Genomic DNA, 6,665 nt, shown 5'->3' with positions numbered 1-6,665 from the left:
GCCATGGCACTCCATGCATACGTATGCATGTGCCCATGCTTTGAGACCCATATGTTTGAAAATTCCTTCTAATTTACCGCACATGGAATTAAATCGCACATTAGTAAACAAAAATATGATTTTCAGACCGTTTTGGTTAGGCGTTGCATGTAGATGTAGTTCAAATTTGAATTACGGTCATTAAATGGCTAGAAAATCACTTAAATGTCTTTAAAAGGTCAAATGACCCCTAAGATTTTCCAAATTTTCACATGACAGTTGTATTAGTGCATGTTAAACTTAGAAAAAAAATTGAAGGCCGTAAGAGGAAGCTATCTCCCATTCGTCATCAAACATGCATTGTTCCATCTTGGAAAAAAGAACCTTCTAGTGAGTTGCCCCGGTTTGTGAGGGGTGTGTGTCCAAAACTTTCGTCAAACATGCCAATTGCTTTACCACATCATCTTGGTGGCATGACATTACATCAACCAAGGTTTCATGTTTTTTTGATCATTTTTTAATTTCTTGGAATTAAAATGCCATGGCACTCCATGCATACGTATGCATGTACCCATGCCTTGAGACCAATATGTTTGAAAATTCCTTCTAATTTACTGCACATGGAATTAACTCACACACAAGTACACAGATATGATTTTTCAAATTGTTTTGGTTAGCCGTTGCATGTAGATATAGTTCAAATTTGAATTACGGTCATTAAATAGCTAAAAAATCACTTAAATGTCTTTAAAAGGTCAAATGACCCCTAGAATTTTCCAAAATTTCACATTACAGTTGTAGTAGTGCACGTTAGACGTAGAAAAAATTTGAAGGCCATAAGAGGAAGCTATCTCCCGTTTGTCATCAAACATGCATTGTTCCCTCTCGGAACCACGAGCCTTCTAGTGAGTTGCTCCGGTTTGTGAGGGGTGTGTGTCCAAACTTTCGTCAAATATGCCAATTTCCATACCCCATCATCTTGGTGGCATGACATTACATCAACCAAGGTTTCATGTATTTCTAATTTTATTTTATTTTTTGGAATTAAAATGCCATGTCACTCCATGCATACGTATGCATGTGTCCATGTCATGAGACAAATATGTTTGAAAATTCTTTCTAATTTACAACACATGGAATTAACTCGCACACAAGTACACAAATATGATTTTTCAAAACGTTTTGGTTAGGCGTTGTGGGTAGATGTAGTTCAAATTTGAATTACGGTCATTAAATGGCTAGAAAATCACTTAGATGTCTTTAAAAGTTTAAATGACCTCTAGAATTTTCCAAAATTTCACATTATAGTTGTAGTAGTGCATGATAGATGTAGAAAACAATTGAAGGCCGTAAGAGGAAGCTATCCCCGTTCGTCATCAAACAGACATTGTTCCCTCTCGGAACCACGAGCCTTCTAGTGAGTTGCTCCGGTTTGTGAGGGGTGTGTGTCCAAACTTTCATCAAACATGCCAATTTCTTTACCACATCATCTTGGTGGCATGACATTACATCAACCAAGGTTTCATGTGTTTTTGCTTTTTTTGGAATTAATATGCCATGTCACTCCATGCATACGTATGCATGTGTCCATGTCGTGAGACAAATATGTTTGAAAATTCCTTCTAATTTACTGCACATGGAATTAACTCGCACACATGTACACAAATATGATTTTTCAAACCGCTTTGGTTAGGCATTGCATGTAGATGTAGTTCAAATTTGAATTACAGTCATTAAATGGCTACAAAATCACTTAAATGTCTTTAAAAGGTCAAATGACCCCTAGAATTTTCCAAAATTTCACATTACAGTTGTAGTAGTGCATGTTAGACGCAAAAAAAATTGAAGGCCGTAAGAGGAAGCTATCTCCCATTCGTCATTAAACATGCATTGTTCCCTCTCAGAACCACCAGCCTTCTAGTGAGTTGCTCCGGTTTGTGAGGGGTCTGTGTCCAAACTTTCGTCAAACATGACAATTTCTTTACCACATCATCTTGGTGGCATGACATTACATCAACCAAGGTTTCATGTGTTTCTGATTTTTTTTATTTTTTGGAATTAAAATGCCATGTCACTCCATGCATACGTATGCATGTGTCCATATCGTGAGACAAATATGTTTGAAAATTCCTTCTAATTTACTGCACATGGAATTAACTCGCACACAAGTACACAAATATGATTTTTCAAACCGTTTTGGTTAGGCGTTGCATGTAGATGTAGTTCAAATTTGAATTACGGTCATTGAATGGCTAGAAAATCACTTAAATGTCTTTAAAAGGTCAAATGACCCCTAGAATTTTTCAAAATTTCACATTACAGTTGTAGTAGTGCACGTTAGACGTAGAAAAAATTGAAGGCCGTAAGAGGAAACTATCTCCCGTTCGTCATCAAACATGCATTGTTCCCTATCGGAACCACGAGCCTTCTAGTGAGTTGCTCCGATTTGTGAGGGGCGTGTGTCAACTTTCGTCAAACATGCCAATTTCTTTACCACATCATCTTTGTGGCATGACATTACATCAACCAAGGTTTCATATGTTTCTGATTTTTATTTTATTTTTTGGAATTAAAATGACATGTCGCTCCATGCTTAATTGTGTCATAGCCATTAGACAAATATGTTTGAAAATTCCTTCCAATTTACTGCACATGGAATTAAATCACACAAGTACACAAAATATGAGTTTTCAAACCATTATGGTTAGCTATTGCATGTACATGTAGTTCATATTTCTAATACGGTCATTAAATGGCTAGAAAATCACTTAAATGTCTTAATAGGTCAAATGACCCCTGATATTTTCCAAAATTTGACATGACAGTTGTATTAGCACTACAAAATTTCTTGTTCATTTAAAATACCATCCATTGCCACTTTACTCCAAATTCATCTTTCACAGCTAATAAAAAATATCTACAACATCACAAATAGTTTTTTTTCTAGGAACTATTTGCGATGAAAATATATGGGTCTATTTAAGTCTACCTCCTTAAGCTTCGCCGGCTCGTCTGCTCCAGTGCCGGCAACCCCCGAATCCACGAATCCCAATCCCCATTCCTGCACCCCCTTCTTGCAAAGATGACGCCATGGAAACGCTTCGCGAAGGCCCGTACGATGGTCGTCCCCCCCCGACAAGCGCGCCGCCTACGCCGAGAGTGCTGCCGCATCTACATTGAGCGTGTCCGCTTCCACCGAGAGGGCGTCTGCGGCAGGCGATAGGGCAGCTGCAGCAGCTGAGATGGCTGCAGCTGCTACTGCTATGACGGCTGCAAATGCTGAGAGCACTCGAGCTGTCGTCCGTCCCGCCGATGTCGCCCTAGCCCGGGTCGAGGCCCTCCACGCCAAGATTGAGGATGCACAAACCAAGATATTCCAGGCCACCTCGGACTCCAGCATGCAACCCACGTCTGAAAAGGTGGCGGTGGCCATGGAGTACCTGCTTCCTCATGAGGTCGTCGAGTGGGAGCTGGAGATGCAGGAGGCGGCGGAGATCGAGGAGCGCTGGGAGGAGGAGTTGCGCGTGGCCGAGGTTGAGGTAGAGAAGAGTCTGTCTGTTGAGGAATTGGCGATGGAGTACCAACGCGAGCTCTGGCGCAGCCACTACTATGAGTACTACAACACCAAGGACGAGGACGTGGTCGACTTCACCAGGGGGGACGCAGAGTCCACCAACGGCGGCATGTCGCCAGGACAAGTCATCGACGTCTCATCTCACACCGGCGATGCATAGGCCGGCACGGTGGTGGAATTGTTAAAATTATGCGTACTTAGGCTTTGTTTTTAATGATGGTCTTATGTTAGGGAAATATTTAGGTCAACTGGCTTTGTTTAATTACTAAAATTGCTCGATTCAGTAAGTGTGGTATGTCTGCTGTACGCTCTTTTGTGTGCCCAAATTAGCAAGCGATGTTAAATTATGCAATGACGTACCCAGGAAAATTTCCACCAAAATTTGAATTATCAAACTCATCCCATGCGCGTAAAGCAGAAGAATCATTTGCGATGCACACAATCATTCAAAGTGAATTGTCCCGTGGCACCGCGCTTAAAGTTTCCCTCCACATTTCCACAATTTTGGCCTACGGCCAAAATATCTACCCCCGCCCCCCCTCCCCCCCCCCCTTTCTCCCCGACCACAAGTCACATTTCCCATGTTTCCTCCTTCCTTCCTTCCTTCCTAAGCTATAGCCGCTTCCTCGCTCTCGCCATCTCACATCCTACCGTCGGGGTCGCCATGGTCTTCTTCAAAGACATCTCCAGCGGTTCCTCCTCCGGTGACGAATCCTTCACCACCCGGGTATGCCTCTCTTATCTCTCTTGGGCTATGACTTGGAATGAAGGATTTTTACCCGGCGGTTGATTTGAGTCATTTCTTCCTCTTGTAGCTCCCTAGGACCATCAGTGGCAATGAATGGAGCGGGGTGGCTGAAGATCTATCTGCTCGTTGTCACCATCAATCTCCATGCGTGAAGCTAGTTGCGTTTGAATCTGTGGACAGCGGGAGGAAGTGTCTGGCATGTGCAGAGAAGGTTAGACCCTCTTTCGTTGTTATAAATCATTTTTAGATGTGATTCAGACACTATCACGGTCCCAAGCCATTCATACCACACCTTCAACCAAACGCATCCTAAGACAGTGTCACAGTTTGTACCTAGTATCTTAAATTGTTGCCATCTCATCAGCGGTGCCATTTCGATGTGGCACCTCTCTCGCAAATCACATGGTATTGCTTGCCCCACGCCCTCGTGTCGCACAAATTAGGAATCCTAAGCTATGAATGCATTCCCCCTCCCCCCAACCGAGGTTCACCTAGCAAAGTGCGAACTAGGTAGCAGCCCCCCTCCTCCCTCATGTCGGCACGAAGGGAATCCTAAGCTATGAATGCATGCCCCCAACCGAGGTTCATTCACCTAGCAAAGTGCGAAGTAGCTAGCAGCACCCCCTCCCTCGTGTCGACACGAAGGGAATCCTAAGCTATGAATGGATGCCCCCCAAACCGAGGTTCACCCTAGCAAAGTGCGAAGTAGCTAGCAGCCCCTCCCTCGTGTTGGAACGAAGGGAATCCTAAGCTATGAATGCATGCCCCCCAACCAAGGTTCACCCTAGCAAAGTGCGAAGTAGCTAGCAGCCCCCCTCGTGTCGCCACGAAGGGGATCCTAAGCTATGAATGCATGCTCCCCCCAAGCGAGGTTCACCTAGCAAAGTGCAAAGTAACTAGAAGCCCCCCTCCCTCGTGTCGGCACGAAGGGAATCCTAAGCCATGAATGCATGCCCCCCCAACCGAGGTTCACCCTAGCAAAGTGCGAAGTAGCTAGCAGCCCCCTCCCTTGTGTCGGCACAAAGGGAATCCTAAGCTATGAATGCATGCCCCTCCAACCGAGGTTCACCCTAGCAAAGTGCGAAGTAGCTAGTAGCCCCCCACCCCCACCCCTCGTGTCGCCACGAAGGGAATCCTAAGCTATGAAGGCATGCTCCCCCAACCGAGGTTCACCTAGAAAAGTGCGAAGTAGCAACCCCCCCCCCCACACACACACACTTTCAGTCAGTGGGCCAGAGAGGCATATCTCACCAAGATGGATCGTAAAACAGATCAAGAATAATCCACCTTGGTCGTACAACCTCTCTCTTGTTGTTGGTCAAAGTGATGTCCATCCATGCGACCCCGGGGATGGGCTAGCTCGCCAATAATCACGCAAGTAGCTAATCCCCGAAGGCAACCACTGCATGCGTGTGGCCTAAACATATGTATGGAGAGGTGTGTTTTTGAGTAAAAATGGAACAACTTTGATGTGGCACCGTGATTTCGAACTAGAAATCCCCACACTAAGTGAGGGTTAGGTTGATGATGCATATGTATGTTACATTACAAAAAAAGACACATCCGTGACATTTTGGGCCGAACGAATTTTTTTCTGTCATACTTATGACACTTCTATGATGATAATTGTGACAAAACCCGGTATCATCATAGATGTGGTGGGGTCCTACTTCCATGACAAAAAATCATGACAGAAAATGGGCTTTTCGTCCTGGGTGGGCCGGAGACGCAGCTGCATGACATTCTTTGGGCCGTCCATGGCGGAAAAAACCGTTCTAGAAGCGAGGGCACGGAAAATATCGGGGAGTTCCCGGTTACGGTGGGTGGTCGGGGGCTGAGCGATGCGTGTTTCTCTCGTACACGTACGCGCGTGGGTGCGAGGCGTTGGGCTCTAACTCAACCGAGCGAGGCGTTGGGCTCCAACTGAACCCGAGCGATTGCACTCTAGGCTACGTGTTACATTGAACCCAAGTGATTGATCGATCCCTTGTAGTTAACTGAACCTGAGTGATTCCTTCGCTATTGCTGCTAACTGAAGCTGATTGATGCTACCTCTGGATAAACAGCGAGCGTTGTCGGGGGGTTTGGATGAATAGTTCCTGGTGGGGGTTGGATGAACAGGAACCCGTGGTAGTAGAGTCCGTTGCCACTGGATGAACATTACCCCGATCGATCCAGCCGGTGGATGAACAGGGCCCAGTGGAGGGCTGGTGTAGGATCGAAACTATGTCTAGAGGGGGGGTGATTAGACTACTTGACCAATTAAAAATCTATCCTTTTCCCAATTTTAGTCTTTGGCAGATTTTAGCTATTTTGGACAAGTCAAGCAATCTTAACACAATTCAAGCAACCATACAAAGAGTA

The sequence above is a fragment of the Triticum urartu genome, chromosome 6 (genome assembly GCF_003073215.2).
Source record: "Triticum urartu cultivar G1812 chromosome 6, Tu2.1, whole genome shotgun sequence".
Lineage (NCBI taxonomy): Eukaryota > Viridiplantae > Streptophyta > Magnoliopsida > Poales > Poaceae > Triticum > Triticum urartu.
The sequence above is the reverse complement of the archived record's forward strand: the minus strand, read 5'-3'. Positions refer to the sequence as shown.